Source organism: Scyliorhinus canicula, chromosome 10 (assembly GCF_902713615.1).
Source record: "Scyliorhinus canicula chromosome 10, sScyCan1.1, whole genome shotgun sequence".
NCBI classification, from domain to species: Eukaryota; Metazoa; Chordata; class Chondrichthyes; order Carcharhiniformes; family Scyliorhinidae; genus Scyliorhinus; species Scyliorhinus canicula.
The window spans coordinates 131,383,551-131,407,834 of NC_052155.1; the positions used below are offsets into that span (position 1 = coordinate 131,383,551).

Consider the following 24,284-nt stretch of genomic DNA (forward strand, 5'->3'; position numbering starts at 1 on the left):
CCCTCCGTCTCCCCCACTGCCCCCTCCATCTCCCCCACTGCCCCCTCCGTCTCCCCCACTGCCCCCTCCGTCTCCCCCACTGCCTCCCCCGTCGCCCCCACTGCCTCCCCCGTTGCCCCCAGTCCCCCCGCTCTGGACCCCCTCCCGTTCTCAGGGATGCCTTCCCCGTTGTGGCCAGACTCGAGCGGTGCGCTGAGCGGTGCGCTGAGCGGTGCGCAGAGTGGTGCCCTGACCTCCTCCAAGCTGTCGTCAGCCAGGCCGACTGGTTGACGAATTTAAAAAGCAGGTGTGTTTCATGACGTGCAAACAGGGCGCCATGACGTCGGGACTTCGGCCCATCCGGGCCGGTGAATAGCGAGGGGGGCTATCAGTGGCGATTCTGGTCGTGTCAGGGGCGAGAAGGAGGCGTTTGTCGGGAATGGCGACTCCGACATTTTGCAGGGTTCGGAGAATAGCGGGAGGGCATCGGAACAGCGTCGCCGTAAAAATTCCCGACGCCCGCTATTCTCCGAACCGTCGTGAGTCCGGAGAATCGCGCCCCTGGTGTATTTAAACATGAATTTGTGCATGTTAATTGTTGCAAACTTCCAGGAACCTTCATCCAGTTCTAACTATAAACAGCATGACTGAGACTGAGTTTGGTGTAAGTGAGGACCCCCACCAAATTCACATAAAGGTTTTCAGTTTGTGGAAGTGGGTATCTGTCTACTTGTGCTGCCTTGTTTATCGGAAGCTTATAATCCCTGCATATTCTAATCGATCGGTCTGGTTTCAGCACAGGGACAATGGGGGCTGCTTCTTCAGAAAACCTCACAGGTCTGATAATTCCCAGTTCTTCCAGTTGTTTAGGTCAGGCTTCCACTTTTTGTTGTAAGGCATCAGGGGCAGGTCTCGCCCTGAAAAACTTTGCTGTGGAATCAGGTTGATGTCAATTTTGGCCTTTACACCCCTTATTTGAACCAATGCTTTCCGGAATACGTCTTTATATTTATATAAGACATGCTGGAAAACACTATCTGAAATTTTGATGATCTTCAACCAGTTCAACTTGATTTAGCGCAGTCATTCGCATTCCATGGGACTTGGCCAATGTCCTTCAACAACGATCATAGGATGCTGGGCATCCTGTTGCTGATATGACACTGGTGTTGCGGTTGTCACCAAAGATTTTAGGGTTTCCCATGTATGTGATGTCAACTTAGCCCGTGTGCTACTTAGGTTCAAAGACTAAACTCCTTCTCAAAGATATTTGAATGTTTGTTCGCCCACAACCATGGCCGATGTACCGGTGTCAACCTTCATCATTAGTGCTCTTCCATTTACTGTGAGGCCAACCTCAATTGTGGCACTTTTGCTCACGTTCATCATGTTTAATCTGTATATTTCAGGCTCTTCATCTGAATTCCTCTCCAGTTTGTTCACTGGAGTCATGACTTGCTTTTTTGGATGATGCATTATCGGGAATTGAACCGAACTGCCCTGATCATAGCCCCCATGGCAGCAACTAGGGCTGCAAGGTGGCAAAGTGGTTAACACTGCTGACTCACGGCGCCGAGGTCCCAGGTTCAATCCCGGATCTGGGTCACTGTCCGTGTGGAGTTTTCACATTCTCCTTGTGTTTGCATGGGTTTTGCCCCACAACCCAAAGATGTGCAAGCTCGGTGGATTGGCCACACTAAATTGCCCCTTAATTGTAAAAAAATAATTGGGTACTCTTGTAGCCACCTGGGGTGACCACTGCCCAACACAAAATGGAAGATTGCAAGGAATGCAGGGAAAATGGACATGTTGCAAAAGCAAGCAGCTTGCAAAACGCTTGTGTATTCTGACTACTGCAGAAACCAGTTCTGAATGCTGCAGAAACCAGACAGCACTGTGAAAGAAAACAAGTTAGCATACTAATGAGGCGATACCGGGCGATCCCCAGGTACAATGGAAACAAGTTAACACAAATCTATACATTAATAGAAGGCCAGACTTTTCGGCGTCAAAGGAAGTCCAAAACAATAAGTCCCAAGAACCGCCCAGTGATCGAGGAACTGCCCCGTTATTGGGGAATTCAAATCAATCGATTGGGAAGAGACCCAATCGATTGCGAGTGAATAGAGGGTCCGCCCAGACCCTGAGAGAGGTATAAAACAGAGACCCCGACCCCAGCTCGCTCTCTCTGCCAGCCTCTCCTTGACCAGCCAGCCCTCCCAGCAGAACACCATTGCAGCAGAAGAACCTTGAGGAGGAGAGGCCTGGACAGTAGCCGCCAACACGCAAGTGTCATACAACGCACGCTATGAGATCAGACACTCCTGACCCCCTTTAGTCCATAACTACTGGAAGCCTGCGGACCCAGGACAAAGCTAGAGGCCGTTGTTCCCTGATCTGGCAGTCCCCTTATCCAGATAAGTATTTGGCCTATTAGTGGTAGGATTAGCCTAGTCTTATAGTTTTATATGCATGATTAGTAGATTATTGTAATATAATAAACGTGTCTTGTTTGAACTTACTAACTGGTGTATAGATTTATTGCTTTGAACTTGAACTTGAAACTTGTGGTGGTATCTTAACGATAGCTGGCGACTCCAAAGCTAAGGAACGAAACAGAGCCAAATTGAGCGTTAAGCACACTCACCCAGAACGAGCAACACTCTAAATTTTAAAAAAAAATTGGCAGCAACTGGTCCTGAAGCCACGAGGAGGCAGGCCCCACAAGCCAAGTATTTCATGGTGCTGGACATCAGCAATGGCTTCTGGTCCAATCCCCTAGGCCGGTAATGCCAGTATAACTTTGTTTTCACAATTCGGGGGCAACAATATACTTGGAGGTGCCTGTTACACAACTTCCATAGCTCACCCTCCATGTTCAATCAAAGACTAGCAAAGTGTCTAGAAGGGTTTTCAAAACGTGAATGGCTGGTTCAGCATGTGGACAATTACCTCCTCCAGACTGAAACCAGGGTGGACCATTCTTAACTGCTAAAAGAATTGCTGAACCTTCTCACAACACGATGCCTGAAAGTCAACCTCAAGAAAGTCCATATTATGAGATCACAGGTCTCATACTTGGGAACAGTAGTGGCCTAGGGGAAGCACGAAATAGAAAGGAAGCGAATCGAGTCAGTAGCATGCCTTCCCCTGCCCAAGGACATGAGCTCGTTGCTTTCCTTTCTAGGCTTGTTGATGACCCCAACAGTTTTGTCACTAAAGCCGGCCCCTTTCAGACCTCTTAAAAAGGAATGCCCGATGGGAATTGACCGAGCACCACTCAGAAGCTGTCTTGGAGCTAAAACAGGGCCCAGCACAGACCCCAGTACTACAAATACCAACCCAAACCTCCCTTTTGCACTGGAAGTAGTGACCACGGTCAGTACACATGCTGCGGTACTTCTGCAAGAACACCACGCAAGACTCGGACAGGAGGCCTACGCCTTTCAACTCAAGTCGAACGGGGAGCCTGCATAATTAGAACTCCATCCAATATCTTAAAAATTAACTCAATCAACCACCATTGCGCACTGCCTGCAATGTATACCACCTACAAGATACACAGCAACAACTCTCCAAGACTCCTTCAACAACACATTTCAAACCAATGATCTCTACTATCTAGAAGGACAAGGGCAGCAGTAGTATTGGAAAACCACTACCAACAAGTTCCCTCCAAGTCGCACACCACCCTGTTTTGGAACATAGAACATTACAGCGCAGTACAGGCCCTTCGGCCCTCGATGTTGTGCCACCTGTGAAACCCCTCTAAAACCCATCTACACTGTTCCCTTATCGTCCATATGTCTGTCCAATGACCATTTGAATGCCCTTAGTGTTGGCGAGTCCACTACTGTTGCAGGTAGGGCATTCCACACCCTTACTACTCTCTGAGTAAAGAACCTACCTCTGACATCTGTCATATATCTATCTCCCCTCAATTTAAAGCTATGTCCCCTCATGCTAGACATGACCATCCGAGGAAAAAGGTTCTCACTGTCCACCCTATCTAATCCTCTGATCATCTTGTATGCCTCAATTAAGTCACCTCTTAACCTTCTCTCCAACGAAAACAGCCTGAAGTCCCTCAGCCTTTCCTCATAAGATCTTCTCTCCATACCAGGCAACATCCTGGTAAATCTCCTCTGCACCCTTTCCAATGCTTCCACATCCTTCCTATAATGTGGCGACCAGAACTGCACGCAATAGTCCAAATGCGGCCGCACCAGAGTTTTGTACAGCTGCAACATGACCTCATGGCTCTGAAACTCAATCCCTCTACCAATAAAAGCTAACACACCGTACGCCTTCTTAACAACCCTCTGAACCTGGGTGGCAACTTTCAGGGATCTATGTACATGGACACCGAGATCTCTCTGTTCATCCACACTACCAAGAATCTTCCCATTAGCCCAGTACTCTGTCTTCCTGTTATTCCTTCCAAAATGAATAACCTCACACTTTTCTACATTAAACTCCATTTGCCACCTGTCAGCCCAGCTCTGCAGCTTATCTATGTCCCTCTGTAACTTGTAACATCCTTCCGCACTGTCCACAACTCCACCGACTTTAGTGTCATCTGCAAATTTACTCACCCATCCTTCTACGCCCTCCTCCAGGTCATTTATAAAAATGACAAACAGCAGTGGCCCCAAAACAGATCATTGTGGTACACCACTAGTAACTGAACTCGAGGGTGACTATTTCCCATCAACCACCACCTTCTGTCTTCTTACAGCGAGCCAATTTCTGACCCAAACTGCTAAATCACCCTGAATCCCATGCCTCCGTATTTTCTGCAATAGTCTACCATGGGGAACTTTATCGAACGCTTTACTGAAATCCATATACACCACATCAACTGCTTTACCCTCATCCACCTGTTTGGTCACCTTCTCAAAGAACTCAATAAGGTTTGTGAGGCACGACCTACCCTTCACAAAACCATGTTGACTATCTCTAATCAAATTATTCCTTTCCAGATGATTATACATCCTATCTCTTATAAACCTTTCCAATACTCTGCCCACAACAGAAGTAAGGCTCACTGGTCTATAGTTACCGGGGTTGTCTCTACTCCCCTTCTTAAACAAGGGGACAACATTTGCTATCCTCCAGTCTTCTGGCACTATTCCTGTCGACAAAGATGACTTAAAGATCAAAGCCAAAGGCTCAGCAATCTACTCCCTAGCTTTCCATTTGGAAGCATATCATTGTTCCTTCACTGTGGCTGAGCCAAAATCCTAGAATTGCCTTCATAATAGCACTGTGGGTGTACCTACATCACATGGTCTGCAGTAATTCAAAAAGGTAGCTCACCACCACCATCTCAAGGGAAATTGAGAATGGACAATAGATGCTAGCATAGTCAATGACAAGCACATCTCATCAAAGGATCAATTTTTAAAAATGTTCCATCTGGACCATTTTGTACAATAGATATTATTTGAGATGTGGGCATGGCTGGCAAGTCCAGTATTTGTCACTCATCCCTCATTTCCTTTGAACTGTGTGGTCTGCTTGGCCATTTAAGAGGACAATTAAGAGTCAACCACATTGCTGAGAGTCTGAAGTCACATGTAGGCCAGATCAGGTACAGATAGTAGATTTCCTCACCTGAAGAACATTAGTGAACGAGATGGGGGGGGGGGGGGGGGGGGGGGGGGGCTGGATTCCCCATGGTTGGGGGAGGCCGATCAGAGGACGGGGGAGCCTCATATGGGACAGGGCTATTTTGGGCAGTCCGGGTCGGGCGCGCGGCCGTTTGGGGGCACTATTTAGGAGGTCCAGCTCTGTGGTTTGAGTCCGCCATGGAGCACGGCGTGGCCGCTGGAGGCTGCCGCCATGCGCATGCGTGGCCTCTGACCCGGAGATGCGGTGGCCCAGCCCATATCTGCAGCTAAAGATGCTAGATTCCCGATGGGTCCTTGCTAGCCCCCTGCAGGGCGATAAATATGCCTTTTCACGGCAGTTTTTCTGGCATTTACGATGGCATGGAGACGTAGTCCCTGAAACGGAGAATCCAGCCTGGGTTTTTACAGCAACCAATGATAGTTTCAATATTGCCATTACTACGACAAGCTTTCAATTCAAGATTTATTCATTACATTTAAATTACACCAGCTGCCACGGTGGGATTTGAACCCATGTCCCAGAGCAAGAGCCTGAGCCCCATGGACTATTAGTCCAATGATATCATCACTATGCCACTATCTCCCCACATTACTTAATTTCCTGAGGGAAGAAAATACACATAAGTAACATTTCTAAAAAGATAGCTATGAATTGCTGATCTCTGAAAGCAATCAATTGAAACTCTGGGGCATCAATTGAATAATACAAATTATAGTATTAAGCTTTGGGTCATAGGTGCAACTTCAGCAGCACAGGTAGCATGATTTTTTTTCTTGATTTTTTTCATGGGATGTGGGAAGCATAATTGCCCATCCCGAATTGAGTGTCTCACCTTCAGAGGCCAGTTAAGAATCAACTACATCAGGGCAGCACGGTAGTGCAGTAGGTTAGCAATGCTGCCTCGCGCGCCGAGGTCCCAGGTTCGATCCCGACTCTGGGTCACTGTCCATGTGGAGTTTGCACATTCTCCCCGTGTTTACATGGGTTTCACCCCCACAGCCCAAAGATGTGCAGGTTAGGTGGATTGGCCACGCTAAATTGCCCCTTAATTGGAAAAAATTAATTAGGTATTCTAAATTTATTTTAAAAAAGAATCAACTACATTGCTGTGGGTCTGGAGTCACATGTAGACCAGACCAGGTCAGGATGGCAGATTTCCTTCCCTATGGGGCATAAGTGAACTAGATGGGTTTTCACAGCAATCCACAATGGTTTCATGGTCATCATTAGTCTTTTGATTCCAGATTTTTATTGATCTCAAATTATACCATCTGCTGTGGTGATGCTTGTCATAGAGTCAGAGAGTTATATATCACAGAAAGGGGCCCTTCTATCCATTATGCCTGTCATCAAGCACCTATTCATTTTCCAGCACTTGGTCCGTAACTTTGTATGCTATAGTGATGCACAATCAATTATTGTGAAAGCGAGATTAGAGCATAATGGAAGGATTTATTAGACAAGATGTGTTCCCCAGCAGCTCGTAACAGAAAATGGCTGCAGCCGGGGATGAACACTTCTTCATACCATCCACTGGGCGGAGTCAGCAGACGGGGATTTACCCACGTATCTATAATACAGTAGTACCTCCAACACAGGTACCGTAATACATATAATACGGTCTACCACATTTAGTATTTCAAATATTCATATAAATGCTTCTTAAATGTTGTGCATGTTCCCGCTTCTACCACCCTTTCAGGCAGTAAATTCCAGATCCCCACCACCCTCTGGGTGAAAATATTTTTCCTTAAATCTCCTACTACCTTAAATTCATGCCCGTGGTTATTGATCCATCTACTACTGGTTATTGATCCCTCTACTGGGCAGCACGGTAGCATGGTGGTTAGCATAAATGCTTCACAGCTCCAGGGTCCCAGGTTCGATTCCTGGCTGGGTCACTGTCTGTGTGGAGTCTGCACGTCCTCCCCGTGTGTGCGTGGGTTTCCTCCGGGTGCTCCGGTTTTCTCCCACAGTCCAAAGATGTGCCGGTTAGGTGGATTGGCCATGATAAATTGCCCTTAGTGTCCTAAAAAATAATGTTAATGGGGGGGGTTGTTCGGTTAAGGGTATGGGGTGGATACGTGGGTTTGAGTAGGGTGATCATTGCTCAGCACAACATTGAGGGCCGAAGGGCCTGTTCTCTGCTGTACTGTTCTATGTACTAAAGGGAAATGTTTCTTCCTATCTATGCCCCTCATAATTTTGTACATCTCAATTAATTTCCCTCCGCGGCCTCTCCGATCTAAGGAAAACAACGTCAGCTGAGCCAGCCTCTCTTCATAGCTGAAATGCTCCAGCCCAGGCAACATCCTGGTGAATCTCCTCTGCACCCTTTCTAATGCAATAACATCCTTCCTATAGTGCAGTGACCAGAATTGCACAGATCACTCTAGCTGTGGCCTAACAAGCATTTTATATCGCTTAACATAACTGCCCTGCTCTTATGTTCTATGCCTCGGCTAATAAAGGCAAGTATCCCATATGCCTTCTTATACAACAATACAACATTCAAGACTCCAGTGGACCTATCAGGCATGTTTGTTAAACATAAAGGATTCCACTCAAGAAATGTGCCATTGATATGCGATTGCCGCAAAAGGATGCTGCAGGTGTATTGGAGGATTCCAGTAAGCTTCCTTTTGTCGTCTCAGTTGTTGAAAATCTTCGCACCTCCAGATAGTCTCAGTGGAAGGCTTCTGGGTGACCAGGAGTTCCCACTGAAAACCTGGCTGATGATACCATTGGCTTGCTCAACATGTAGCTCAGGTGCTAGGATAGTTCTGGACATGCCTTTAAAATGGGACAGAATGGGTCTCCCGCACAGTGTTGATGTTCTTCACCCTGCACATCCTGCTTTTCAAAGAGGAATAGAACAGGCAACAGAGGAAATTGAGGTGTGACCACCTTCTTCAGACAAGAAGGACGAAAGGCAGATGACCTGATGGAACACCCCATCCATATTGTCCTATGAAATCCTTTTGCATAGATCTGCATGTCAGAGAAACCTGCAACTTGCTCATTGAACTGAGGATAGTGTCTACATCACTCCCCTGTCAATCACACAGATGCAGACACCACCATTTACCCACAAAAACTCTCTGATGTGAGTAACCTTCAACACGTTACCTTGCATTGACAAGCTAGTCTCATGCCATTCCACTAATTTACTGAATTTGTGGCCAATCTGGGGTTAGACTCCTCCCAGTTAAGAAGACATTGTCCTGTGAAAGAGAAGATTGTCATTTCTCAGTAACATTGGAATATCTATGGGTATTGCTGTGCACCCAAAGCCCGTTTCAGCAGCATCTTTATTGTTCTTCCACATGGTGCTACCTCTTCATCTGGAGCAACTGTGGAAGCAGCCCTCTTGATTCTTTGTACCAATGAATAAAATGCCGATGATGCATATCCTCTGGCTACAGGCTGGCCCATCTGCATCTTTGTATGGGTGGCCTCGATCATCGGGTCTGGACACAGTGGCTCTGTTAGATGAGCCAAGGGGCTGTGTCTAGACTGGAGGTGGGGGAGGGAAGTCTAGAGGAGGAACTCTGATTGCCATCATCCCGACCAACCTTTGTCCTTTCAGTGTCCACCTGGCAATTAAGAGCGGGTGATCACCTAGCTGCATTTCCTGCCATCACTGCCACTAATCAATCAATACTTTCAAGGTTACCAATATAGTTGAGGAGGCCACTTATTAGCCTGCCATATATGACTTTCCATGATGGTGGCCACTCTTTCAATAGAGAAGGAGGTCATACACTTTGATTTTATTTCGTCCAATGGTCAATGTGAAACTGTCAAACCTTACATGCTTCTGATTGAGTTGCTGGCCAATCCAATCAGGCATTGACTGGGTATGTTCCTCTAAGAAGTTCAAACAAATAAATTATTCCAAGTTTATTAATGGTTTGGTTAATATTATTTTAAAAATCACTGGAAAAAATCCATACATCCCAGAATTAACTCACTCAGAATTGGGGTGTTCCTGATTTGTTATTAAAATGAGAAGCCTCATGGACACCTATTTCCACACCACCATTCCTTGTGCCCACACTAGCCTCTTGTTTCTTCATCTAATGTTCAGTAAAATGGTGTTGCATTTTTATTAATTCCTGTTGTGTTTGGCCTTCTATACCTTGCAAATGAATTCAACAAACTCCTTGACTTGTCCAAATCCAGGATCTTTATTGAGTCTCGAGTGGTAAGATAGCAATCTGTTACAGAGCATGTTTATCATGAAATCTTTTTATACTCCTCTGGAACTACACCTAGCACTGACCGTTCACCTGTATGTCTTACTTTCATCTCCTGCAACCATCTCATGATGGCCGGAGGTGTCTCCACTTGAGATCACATGGTGTATCTGCACCGCCACCTGCTGGTTGGAGGTTGCACACAATCCATCGGTAATATTACTTACAGGCATATCACCACAGTTCCTTGTCGGAAAACCTGCAGGGATTCTTGGACTGCAGCTTGGGGTGTTGATTGCTATTCCAGCTGTGTCACAGCAGCAAAAATCCATATATAAGGAACAGAACCTTTAAAATGACATAAAAGCCAATTACTGCGGATGCTGGAATCCGAAACAAAAACAGGAAAGGCTGGATGATCTCAGCAGGTCTGACAACATCTGAGGACAGGGACCGGAACTAAAGTTTTGAGCCTGGATGACTCATTGTTAAAGCTTTATAAGAAACGTTAGCTCTGTTTTCTTTCCACAAATGTTGTCAGACTTTCTGAGATGGTACAGCATTTTCTGGTTTTGTTTGCTTGAAATTAACATGCTGACCATCAGCATGCAAATCATAACTTCTGGGATGCCTAATTTAAATGAAAAAAATACTCTGCCATCAACAGCTGACGGCATAAAAATAAAATGAACCTGATATTTTTTAAATGACCATCTTCTTGGGCCACCATCAGTCCATAAGACTATAAGGCATAGGAGCAGAAGTAGGCCACTCGGCCCATCGAGTGTGCTCCGCACTCTATCTCCTCACTTCATCCAGTAAAACATCTCCATTAGTGCTTGAACATAGGAATTAGGAGCAGAAGTAGGCAATTCAGCCCTGTTCCCCATATCCCTTTGACCTTTTTTTTAAAATCAGAAATATATCTTATCTCCCTCTTGAAATCATTTAATGATTTGGACTCCTCCGCACTATGGGGCAGTGAGTTCCACAAATTCACCACCCTCTGCAATAAGTAGTGCCTCCTCATCTCCGTTTTAAATCTACTGCCTCTCAACCTATATCTGTGACCTCTGATTCTAGATTTCCCCACAAAGGGGAACATTTGGTCAACATTTACTTTATCAATCCCTCTTAATATTTTATGTACCTTGATCAGATCCCCTCTCATCCTTCTAAACTCCAGCGAGTATAAGCCCAAACTGTTCAATCTCTACTCTTACGTCAACCCTTTCATCCCCGGAATCAATCTGGTGAACCTTCTCTGAACTGCCTCCAATGCCACCACATCCTTCCTCAAATATACAGACCAAAACTGGACACAAAACTCCAGATGTGGTCTCACCAACACCCTATAGAATAGCAACAATACTTCTCTATTTTTATATTCCAGTCCTTTTGCAATAAACGCTAGAATTCCATTTGCCTTTCTTATTACATTTTGTACCTGCACACAGACTTTTTGTGATTCCTTACTTGAGAAAGGACGTACTGGCACTGGAGGGTGTGCAGAGGAGATTCACTAGGTTAATCCCAGAGCTGAAGGGGTTGGATTATGAGGAGAGGTTGAGTAGACTGGGACTGTACTCGTTGGAATTTAGAAGGATGAGGGGGGATCTTATAGAAACATTTAAAATTATGAAGGGTATAGATAGGATAGATGCGGGCAGGTTGTTTCCACTGGCGGGTGACAGCAGAACTAGGGGGCATAGCCTCAAAATAAGGGGAAGTAGATTTAGGACTGAGTTTAGGAGGAACTTCTTGACCCAAAGGGTTGTGAATCTATGGAATTCCTTGCCCAGTGAAGCAGTTGAGGCTCCTTCATTACATGTTTTTAAGGTAAAGATAGATAGTTTTTTGAAGAATAAAGGGATTAAGGGTTATGGTGTTCGGGCCGGAAAGTGGAGCTGAGTCCACAAAAGATCAGCCATGATCTAATTGAATGGCGGAGCAGGCTAGAGGGGCCAGATGGCCTACTCCTGCTCCTAGTTCTTATGTTCTTATGTTCTTATGTTCTTATGAACAAAGACACCCAGATCCCTCTGCCCAGACGTATTTTGAATGTGCTTTCCATTTAGATGATAATTTGCCTGACTATTTTTTCAGCCAAAATAGATAACCACACACTTATCCACATTAAACTCCATCTGCCAAATTTTGGACCAATCTCCTAGCCTATCTATATCCATTTGTAAAATCTGTATCTCTTCTTCACTGCCTGCTTTCCAACCTAATTTAGTATCAGCCCAAAATGCTGCTGTATTACACTCTGTCCTTGCCTGCAGATCATTTATATAGATTGTAAACAGTTGTGGTACAAGGACTGAACCCTGCGGCACCCCACTAATTACAGTTCACCAGCCAGAGAAGGACCCATTTAACTCAACCCTCTGCTTTCTGTCAGTCAGCCAACACTCAATCTAATCTAGTATTCTATCCCCACCCCCCTGCAATCTCATCTGAATCAATTTGTGGCACCTTGTCAAACACTTTCTGGATGTTTAGATATACCACATCCACAGGTTCCCCATTATCCACCTTGCTGATTACGTCCCCAAAGAACTCAAGCAAGTAATAATAATTTTTATTAGTGTCACAAGTAGGCTTATATTAACATTACAATGAAGTTACTATGAAAACCCCCTAGTCGCCACACTCTGGCATCAGTTCGGGTACACTGAGGGAGAATGCAGAATGTCCAATTCACCTAACAAGCACATCTTTCGGGATTTGGTCAAATATGACTTACCATTCATAAAACTATAAAACCATGCTGACAATGGTAACTTTGCCTTTCCAAATGTTCAGTCAACTCCTCCTTAATGATTGATTCCAGCAATTTTCCCACCACAGAGGTCAAGCTTACCTACTTTATGCCTCTCTCCCTTTTTTGAATATGGGAGTTACATTATCGTGTTTCCAATCCATCGATACCTTTCTAGAATCCAGGGAATTTTGAAATATCATAACCAATGCATCCACTACCTCTGCTGACATCTCCTTGGGTGCAGGCCATCAGATCCCAGAGACATATCTGCCTTTCACCCTATTAGTTTATTCAATAGCTTCTCCCTGGTGATAGTTATTGCGTTACGTTCCTCTGCTTTAACTACAGTTCTTGGAATTTTTTAATCATCCCTACCGTGAAAACGGAGGCAAAATATTGATTCAGTGCCTCCACCATCTCAGTGTTCCCATTATTACCTCACCAGTTTTGTCCTTTAAGGGCCAATATTTACTTTAGCTATTCTCTTCCTCTTTATATACTGATAGAAGCTCTTGGTATCAGTGTTTATGTTTTCTGCTAGTTTCCTTTCATAGTTCATCTCAGATTTTCTAATTCTATTTTTAATAGCTTTTTACTGACCCCTAAAGTGTTCCCAAGCCTCCAGTTTACCATTAGCTTTTGTAGTAGGTATGCTCTAGTTTTTGCCCTTATGTCTTCCTTAACTTCCTTGTTTAGCCATGGAACATTTTTCTCCCTTTTACAATTCCTTTTCCTCTCAGGACTAATAATAATAATCTTTATTATTGTCACAAAGTAGGCTTACATTAAAACTTCAATGAAGCTACTGTGAAAATCCCCTAGTCACCATATTCTGGCATCTGTTCAGGTACACAGAGAGAAAATTCAGAATGTCCAATTCACCTAAACGCACGTCTTTCGGGACATGCGGGAGGAAATAGAAGCAGCCGGAGGAAACTCACGCAGACACGGGGAGAACATGCAGACTCTGCACAGAGTGACCCAAGTGGGAATGAAACCCGGGACCGTGGTGCTGTGCAGCAACAATGCTAACCATTGTGCTACCTTGCCACCCAAAATATACTTTAATTGAGAGGTATTTAATATCCCCCTGAAATTGTTCAACAACCTCCCCACAATTGTTTGTGCCCAATCTACTTGGGCCAAGTCTTTCATGAAGCCTGTAAAATTACCTCTGCCTAGCTTTAAAACTCGAGAATGGCACAGTCCTCTCTCGCTCAATCTGAACTTGAAATTCTAGCATGCTGTGATCACTCCTTCCAAGAGCATCCTTAAGGACAAGAATATTTATCAACCCTTCTTCATTACATAATACTAAATCCAAAATAGCCTGCTCCCAGGTTGGCTCCATGACACATTGCTCGAAGAAACATTCCCTCATGCACTGTATGAAATTTCCCCTGAGGCTACCCTTTCCAATTTGACTAATCCAGTCAATACGCATGTTAAAATCACCCATACTGTTTTGCCCTTCTCACAATCCCTCATTATTTCTTGGTTTATGCTATGCCCCACTTTGAAAGTATTGCTCAGGGGCCTGTAAATAACTCTTACAAATGAGTTTTTTCCCTTGTTTTTATTTCCACCCATATCGATTCAACATCTTAGCCCTTAGTGCCAATATTACTTCTGAATACATCCTTAATGTCATCTTTAACCAATAAAGCAACTCTACCTCCTGTTCAATCCTGTCTATCCTTTCAGAATACTGAGTGCCCTTGAACATTTAACTCCAAATTCCGATCACCCTGCAACCACCTTTCTGTGATCCCCACCAGATCATCCCCATTTGTCTCTATTTGTGCTGTCCATCCTCTTCATTATCACGATGGCCAGCAGGAAGTCCCAGTGGTTTATAACTGTCCTCAAGGGGGAGTTGATTTTTGAGGATTCAGGAGATGATTAGTATTATACCTTTGAGACATGCAGATGTGTCTCAGGTTCTATGTATGAACATGACTTTATTACAAAAACTTTTAAAAATATCTACAAGCATATATTTCTATTGGGCTTTCAGTTCCTCTTTCTCTGTAACCATATCCAATAGCTTGACTCACAGAACACAGCATAGAGCAGCCCAGTCAATGGGTGTATCTCAGCATAACCAAATAACGAACATTTGAACATGTTTTTCTCCTTGTAAAACTGAAGGACCTTAGTTTAAGCAAAACAAAACAACAAACGTATGTACATGGAGTCACCTTTTAAAGGGTTAAGCGTATCTATTATCTCTAAGTACAGAAATAAATAAATTATTAGGACTGAAAATGAAAATTAAATGAAAATCGCTTATTGTCACAAGTAGGCTTCAATGAAGTTACTGTGAAAAGCCCCTAGTCGCCACATTCCGGCGCCTGTCCGGGGAGGCTGGTACGGAAATCGAACCGTGCTGCTGGCCTGCTTGGTCTGCTTTAAAAGCCAGCGATTTAGCCGAGTGAGCTAAACCAGCCCCTCATTTTAAGATACACGAGCTGTGACCCTTATCAATGAAGTTGTTTTAATGCAGGAGTAACTGTCAGCCAAAGTTACTATTCACTATGTCCGTCTTTCATGTTCATATTGGGTTATACTTTTTGAAGGAGAAACTAATTATACTTCACAAACTTTTGCTGTGAATCATGAACACCTTTTCAACTTGAGCTTCTCAAAGAGCAGAACCTGGATTGTCATGTGGATAGATATTAATGGCAGTAAAGTTCAACAAGTGATCTGCATTGTTGACATTGAATCATATTTTATACGTGTTTAAGTTTTGCTGCTTTTCAGTTGTGCGATTGATGGATGAGAAGGAACACTGCACTGAACTGAAAAGCCACAATAATCATTAATTGCCTGTCCAGCCCTGAAATGCGAGGCAAACATAAAGCTGAATTCATGACTCTCTTAAGGGCAAAACTCCAAATGAATGTATGAAAAATAAAAAGCTTGTTATAAATAAGTATTTGACTGTGATGATGAGATCCTATTTTTATTGTCCCTTAACACTATAGGTACGCTGGCAGTTTTACCACATGGATGAAGAGTCACTATTAACAATACTTTTCAGCATAATCAGAAGGTAAGTTTTATCTGGAAGGTGATGAGCATGAACATTGTAAAATCGAGTTTTGATTGTTCAATTCAGGCTGTGAATATCAGTCTCCTTTCTTTCCTCAAATTTACCAATATCGACAGGCTCTTCTCTGCATGCACTGAGCTCCCATGTAGAGCACATGATAAATGTTTTCAATAAATGACTATAGAAACATAGAAACATCGAAAATAGGAGCAGGAGTAGGCCATTCTGCCCTTCAAACCTGCTCTGTCATGGCTGATCCTCCATCTCCAAGCCATGCTCCAGCGCTCTCCCCATACCCCTTGACACCTTTAAAGACTGGAAATCTATTTACTTCTTTAAAAACATTCAGTGATTTGGCCTCCATAGACTTCTGTGCTAGATAATACCACAGGTTCACCATTGTCTGAGTGAATACATTTCTCCTCATCTCAGTCCTAAATGTCCTTCCCTGTATCCTAAGACTGTGATCCATTGTTCAAGACTCTCCAGCCAGAGGAAGCAACATCCCTGCATCCAGTCGGTACAACCCTGTCAGAATTTTATACTTTTCAATTAGATCCCCTCTCATTCTTCTAAATTCTAGTGAATACAGATCCAGTCTCACCTCATACGGCAATCCTGCCATCCTGGGAATCAGTCTGATGAACCTTTGCTGCATTCACTCCATAGAAACATAGGTCGGTAAGTTTAGTGTTACTGTAGCAGTGATGGAAAACATGCTGTGTATATGACTAAAATAACAACAGAAAATGTTGGAAAACAAAGCAAGTCAGGCACCATCTGTGGAGATATATAACTTTAACCCTTCTGTTCAATGGCCCTTCATTAATATAATTTGTATTTCTTACAGTGGTGCAATTTCTTGCTATCAATGTATGAAGAATGTACTTTCAATCCCAGGCTTAAGCTCATCACATGTGATTTTAGAGGCAAGAGTACCTGGGGCAGTTGCCTTCAACAGAACTAATGGAGCCTTTTAGAATGGAGGCATCCCTTGTTTAATGGCAGCTAATTCCTGTGAGAGGCCTACTGGAGGCTACACCTTTTGAAATAGACTCAAAATTGTGGAGGCAAAGCACATCTGAAGACAGTGGTCATAAGATCTCTATAAATTGGTCTTCAGTCCTCATCTATACATTCAAAGTGAATTTCTGTGACCTGCCATGTTTCCACAAGCATCTTTCTTGAACACAAGAACAGGGGTAGGCCATTCAGCCGTCAATCCTGCTCCTCCATTCAATTAAATCACGTCTCATCATCTACTTCAACATCACTTTCACGCATATCTCCATATTCCTTGATGTCGAGTCTCAAGATATCTATTGATTTCTGTTTTGAACATGCCCAGCGAGTGAGCTTCCACAGCACGCTGGGGTCGAGCATTTCATAGATTCAGCACCATCTGATTGAAGAAAAGTCTCTTCACCTTTGGTCTTAAATGGCCTATCTCATATCCTGGGATTATGTTCTTGGGTTTTAGAGTCACCAACCAGGGGAAACATCCAGCCTCTCATGCACTTCAAGAATTTTGTAAGCGCCAATCTTTGAAACTATAGGAAATACAGACCTTGTCTCCCCAATCTCTCCACATAAAACAATCCCACCATCCCTGGGATTAATCTGGTGAGCCTCCATTGCACTCCCTCTATGAGGGAACACTGATTGAATGGCTTGCCTTGCTGGCAGTGGTCCTTCGACTATTTTAAATGTTTTCTTCGAGGCAAACATACCAATCACGCCACAAGTATTTTTGTGAAACGATAATGTGGGATATCTATTTGAAGATAAGACTATATACAAATAATGCTAACTAAGAGGTTAATTATATGTATCTGACTTAGGTTGTTGCTGCTTACAGACTGAATGCAATGCATGGGATGAATACATTGCATCTGTCCAGGTAATAGTGATTAGCAGCAGTGTAAGATACAATTCCTTAAAGGTATCTTTACCTCATATCACAAGAAATAAGTTCTGGGAGGGGAGTTGGGGACTTGGAAAAGGAAAGGAGACAATTGTGGCCAGCAGTTGCTGGTCAGAATACTGTAACCCAAGATTTATTCTGCCATAATAAAAGCAAAATACTGCAGATGTAGGAAGTATGAAGTAAAAACAGAAAATGCTGGACAGACTCAGCAGGCCTATCAGCATCTGTGGAGAGAAAAACAGAGTTAGTGTTTCAAATCTAATATGGCTCTTCTTCAGAACTGAAGATGGGTACAAACATAATGGGTTAGATATTTGGAGAAGGGAGTGGAGGAGGTGAAACTAAGGTCAGGGATCGGTCAGAGCAAAGGAGAGATTGACAAAGATGTCATAGACGCAAAACAAAGGGAGCGTTGATGAGAGTATTAAGTTCAAAGAGATGATGAGAGTGGCATAAAGGTGGGATGGGAGAATGTGTTAATAGGTGAACAAAGATCAGTGCTCAATGAAAGCAAAACTGAAATACAAATGTCAGTTGACCTTGCAGGACAGGGATCGTTTACATCGGGACACGCCAAGGCAATATTTGGAGTCATGGGGACACACAAAGGAAGCAAAAACCAAAAAAGAGTCAAGATGCAGGGGAATGCTTACAGTCTAAAACTGCTGAATTCCAATGTTGAGTCCAGAAGGCTGTCTAATTGTAAGATGAGGTGTTATTCCTCCAGTTGGCATTCAGTTTCACTGGACAATTGCAGCAGTCCACGGGCAGATATGTAGGAAAGATGCTGAGTTGAGATTGCCACTGGCATGAAGGTTGGGGTTATGCTTGCAGACTGAGCAAAAATGTTCCGCAAAATGGTCACCCACTCTGCATATTGTCCCCCCCCCCCAAGTGTAGAGGAGACTCCTTTTGGAGCAGAGAACACAGTAGACCTAATTGAAGGAGATGCAAGTGAAATACTGCTTCACCTGAAAGGAATGTTTGGGTCCTTTGGTCAGTGAGGAGGTCAGGTGTTGCCCCTTCTGCATTTACATGGGAAGGTACCATGGGAAGTGGATGAAGGGTTGGAGATGATGGAGGAGTGGACCAAGGTGTCACACAGGGAGAAGTCCCTGCAGAATGCTGGCAGGGGGGTGAGGGGACAAAGTGTTCAAGGGTAGCATCATGCTGGAATTGGTGGAAATGGAGGAGGGTGACCCTTTGAATCTGGAGGTGGTGGAGTGAAAAGAGAAGACAAGAGGGGCCCTGGCATGGTTCTGTTAGGGAATGCTAGGGATGAGGGCAGAGGTTCAGGAGATGGGGTGGACATGGTTGAGTGCCCTGTTAACCGCAGAGTGGGGAAACTTGGTTGAGGAAAAAGGCATTCAAAGGTGGCATCACCGGAACAGATGTGGCGGAGAAACTGGGAGAATTATTCAGCCACTCTTGTGTATCAAAACAATCCGGGTAAATTTCTCTAAGGGAACATAGGTTTTAACCTTATATAAGCCAAGACAAGAAACATTTCAATAGCACCATGCATTATGCTTAAGGTTTGTCACTCCACTCTATGGAATTTGATTCTCCTAAATGCTGATAAGAATGAATCCTGTCTTTCTGGCTTATGAGCCTCTCCATTCACCTGAGGAAGGAGCTGCGCTCCGAAAGCTCGTGTTTGAAACAAACCTGTTGGACTTTAACCTGGTGTTGTAAGACTTCTTTCTGGCTTATGTAAGTGCATTATGCTTTCTATGTTGCATGTAATGATGATGTTGGATTACAAACATTTCCTCACATTTCATCCACCACAGCAGATGTCCATTTCTGGCATGAACAGGATTCTGCTGAAAAATTGTGGTCAGATTTCATAGTAAATACAACCTCAAATAAATATGTGACCAACTTCTGTTGCATGCAAAAGAATCTTCGGCATTCTTTTTCAATTGCTAGATTAATTATGGCGGCAGCTTGTGACACAGTTACACAATTGTAAATTTTTGCTGGGACATTAGCAAAGAAATGTCTAGTATGTAAATATGACGTTTCTCTACTATTTTAATGGAGGCATTAGCCTGTTTATTTTTTAACTTCAGATTGTCGCACATTAGCAATTCAATTACTCATCTTCAATAGAAATTACTTTAGATTCTATCTTCCATTTTCCATCTGATTTACTTTAGTTTTATGCTTCCATCCATTCCCTGCTAATGTTATTAATCCCTGTTGGACAAACATGCCATGTAAATAAGCTACAGGATTGCTTCTCCGCTCCAGGATTTCGCATATTTTCCCAAATGTTATCTCCTTTTCTCTCTCTTCTTCGAAAGAACCATTTTTCCCTGAGGTAGGCTCCCATAGGTACCAATACCATTAGTCCCCTGAGGTAACCCCATTCCACATACGATGCTTAATTGAAAGGAGAAACAGGTGCTCTGAGTGTTGGCAAATCAGACCTTTACCCAGCCTCATCGTTGTCCAATATTCAGGAATGCACACTTTTCAAAACAAGTGACATTTCTCCTCATGCGAAGAATGCAAAATCCCTCATTACTGTTCTGGCTGAGAATAGCCAATTCAGCTTGGGCAGCCGATCGGGAGTCACTAACTCTTTCATTTAGCTTCCTTTGGTGTGCCATCTCCTTTCTCAAACCAGTGGCGGGATTCTCCCATCAGGCGGCTAAGTGTCGATGCCGGTGTAAAAACGGGAGTGTTTTACTCCGGCGTCGGAGCCCGTTCCGGGACCCTATTCTCCAGCCCACAAGGGGCTAGCATGGCACTGGAGCAGCCCATGCCTCTCCAGCTGGCGATCTCGGCATGAACCCGGCGCCGCGGGGTCCGCGCATGCACAGTTGGGACGGCGCTAACTAGCACATGCGCAGTGGCCTTCTTCTCCGTGCCAGCCCCAACACCAAATGGTGCAGGGCTACAGGAGCTGGCGCGGAGGAAAGGAGGTCAACAGCCAGAGAGGTCGACCCGCCGATCGGTGGGCCCTAATTGCGCGCCAGGCCACTACGGAGGCCGCCCCTGGGGTCGGACACCCTCTCCCCCCGCCCCACAGGCCACCTCTGGACCCTTCAACGCCGAGATCCCTGCGGCTCAGAGGATGTTAGAATGGCGCCGGCGGCACTCAGATTTTTGTGACGGCCATTCGGGCCGGAGAATCGGCGTGCCGACCAATGCCGACCCGGGCTGGAGAGTCGGCGCATACCCTGACCAGCACTGCGCCAACCATGTCTGCGCCAATGGCGCCAATTCTCCGCTCTGCAGAGAATTGCGTCCCGATGTCGGGGCGACGTGGCGCCATTCGTGCCGCGCCAACTCTCTGACCCGGCGGTGGTGGGGGGGGGGGGGGGGGGGGGGTGTGTGGTGGTCGGAGAATTCCACCCCAGATTCCTTTAACATTCCCCCCTGGCAATACAATCTATACAATCTCATAAAATGATCTCCTACATATGGAGGTAAAATGACATATTAATGGGCAGCAATGTTTCCATGTGCTGCTTAACCACATACAAGTATTAAAATTTTCCTCTACTGTGACATATGAGGATTCATTATCTAACCTCAGGAATTTGCCTATTTGGACCTAATATGGGAAATTGAGGTGCACTTCACAAATGATTTTCTGATAATTAATTTAATTGGTCTGACAATCGCTCAAACCTAATTTTCTGATATGCGCTTCCAATGGGTGAAAGTTCTTACTCTAAACAGAGATTGAAAATCATCTCTGTTAAGTAATTTAATTATTAGCTCATTTCCAAGCCTATTACTAATAATTAACTGTCATTACTAGATATTTCACACACCCAGGCTACCCTGATCAATTAGATGGGTTCGCTCGCGCAAAAAGGTCATTCCTTATTTGTTTGAATTGATGGTCCTGTGTTTTGACATTTCTACTGAAAAATCTGATTTAGTACAGATCTGTCAGCTTGTAAACAAAAATGCTTTATTTCCACTGGCTGCATCAAGGAATGATTACTTGTTCAGAGAACACAGCAATCTCATAGCACTAGTTCCAATGGCAATTTCTTATCATTACATCAAAAAGATTTCAGTTTTGTGCCCATCATATGGACACAGATTAATATTTTCATTAAAGCTCAATGATTGGTTTCACAGGGTCTCCAGCTTAAGCATTTTTGTTAACTTTGACTTTTTTTTCATCTTCTGTTACCATCTAAGCTCCTCCTTTCCTCTGTTCTAATTTTATTTGTTTGGTTATGTCATGAATAATATATTGAAAATGTTTAATTTGCTGAGGGGTTTTTGGAGTTAATTTGAGGAATATTTGATTATGGTCTGGCAGATTTTGGGCTAGAAATTGGCTCCCATTGCGTCCATTGGAGTTGTTCCAACGGATCAGTTCTGAGACACATGCCTTTGAGGGGGCCAATGCCTGTCACATGCCTAGGAAGTGCAAAATGGAATGGTTGCCTGGATACCGCTGCCAGCCCTCAATCACCCCACTCATATATTTTATTTTATTTTCTCCTTAAAGCCAATGAGGGCGACTGCCAGTGAGGCAAGTCACAAAAATTTCAAATGACCACATGGATTAGCGTTCACTTTGCCCATATTAATATAATGAGGCCAGAACCCAATTTCTGTTGATCTGCAGGACTTCTGGATTGGCGTAAGTTGGATTCATGTCAGAATTAATGGTAGGGTTCTTGGCAATGTGGAGGAGCAGAGAGATCTTGGGGTCTATGTTCATTGTTCTTTGAAAGTTGCCACTCAAGTGGATAGAGCTGTGAAGAAGGCCTATGGTGTGCTAGCGTTCATTAGCAGAGGGATTGAATTTAAGAGCCGTGAGGTGATGATGCAGCTGTACAAAACCTTGGTCAGGCCACATTTGGAGTACTGTGTGCAGTTCTGGTCACCTCATTTTAGGAAGGATGTGGAAGCTTTGGAAAAGGTGCAGAGGAGATTTACCAGGATGTTGCCTGGAATGGAGAGTAGGTCATACGAGGAAAGATTGAGGGTGCTGGGCCTTTTCTCATTGGAACGGAGAAGGATGAGGGGCGACTTGATAGAGGTTTATAAGATGATCAGGGGAATAGATAGAGTAGATAGTCAGAGACTTTTTCCCCGGGTGGAACACACCATTACAAGGGGACATAAATTTAAGATAAATGGTGGAAGATATAGAGGGGATGTCAGAGGTAGGTTCTTTACCCAGAGAGTAGTGGGGGCATGGAATGCACTGCCTGTGGTAGTAGTTGAGTCGGAAAATTTATGGACCTTCAAACGGCTATTGGATAGGTACTTGGATTAGGGTAGAATAAGGGAGTGTAGGTTAACTTCTTAAGGGCAGCACGGTAGCATTGTGGATAGCACAATTGCTTCACAGCTCCAGGGTCCCAAGTTCGATTTCGACTTGGGTCACTGTCTGTGTGGAGTCTGCACATCCTCCCCGTGACTGCGTGGGTTTCCTCCGGGTACTCCGGTTTCCTCCCACAGTCCAAAGATGTGCAGGTTGGGTGGATTGGCCATGACAAATTGTCCAAAATTCTATGATTAACCTAGGACAAAAGTTCGGCGCAACATCGTGGGCCGAAGGGCCTGTTCTGTGCTGTATTTCTCTATCTATCTAATTAATTTCTCATTTTTTACAGATTCTTACAGGCCTCATGATTCCAGGCTCACAGAAGGTTTGATACTGAATTGATCAAGAGGAGATAAGCAGTTTGGATTGTCAAAGATTCCATTTTATTTGTTGGATAAAACTATGGGAACCAAGAACAATTATTGATAATCAGGCATCCCATTGCAAGAGTATCAGATTTTCAGACATCAAAGAAATGGATTCTCCATTTCTTTTTTTTAAATTTAGAGTACCCAATTCATTTTTTCCAATTAAGAGGCATTTTAGTGTGGCCAATCCACCTACCCTTCACATCTTTGGGTTGTGGGGGTGAATCCCATGCAAACACGGGGAGAATGTGCAAACTCCACTGTGGTAAACCACTGTTGCACCTATATTCGGTAAGACCTGTACTACAGGTACGTCGGTAGTCCCTGCCTGCTGGCTTCGCCCAGTAGGCAGAGTATAAATGCTTGTGTCCTCCATGCTGCAGCCATTTCGCCAGCTGCTGTGGGAGGCCACACATCTCAGAGCAATAAAGTCTCAGTTGTATCCAACTCTCGTCTTTGTGCAATTGATCGTGCATCAATTTATTGCTCTACGATTTTCAGAAGATGGATCTCCGTATCAAACTGGATCGCCTGCAGCTGGATCCGCAATCAAGCAATGCCAAAGAGGACTTTCAGCACTGGCTAGCTTGTTTCAAGATGTGCATCAACTTGGCGCCAAGCCCTGTTCCGGAGGCTCAGAAAATACAGCTACTGTACTCGAGGTTGAGATCCAACGTCTTTCCGCTGATCCAGGACGCGCCAAAGTACGCCGAAGCCATGACACTACTTAAAGAAAATTATGCCCAGAAGACGAATACCCTCTTCGCCATGCACGTGCTCGCCACTCGCTCTCAACTCCCTGGTGAGTCCATAGAAGACTTCTAGCGGGCCTTAATCCCACTAGTCCAGCACTGCAACTGTCAAGCCATTACGGCCGCTGTACATGCTAACCTCATTATGCGGGATGCTTTTGTTACAGGGGCTGGGTCGGACCTCATACGCCAGAGACCTTTAGAAGGGGCCAAGCTCGATCTCGCAGAGACAAAGAAGCTAGCGCTCTCTATGACGATCGCCTCGTGTAATATTCAGGCCTGCACC

At 44.4% G+C, this 24,284-nt stretch overlaps 1 long non-coding RNA gene across 1 annotated transcript in view; it reads left to right on the forward strand.

Moving 5' to 3' along the window:
• The window catches only part of LOC119972966, an 87,192-nt gene extending 63,881 nt beyond the window's left edge, over positions 1 to 23,311 (forward strand). The window contains exons 2-3 of the long non-coding RNA XR_005462201.1: positions 15,570 to 15,637; positions 23,168 to 23,311. This is a non-coding gene — a long non-coding RNA (uncharacterized LOC119972966). The remainder of the gene's footprint in view (positions 1 to 15,569; positions 15,638 to 23,167) is intronic.
• Positions 23,312 to 24,284: the final 973 nt, after the last annotated feature.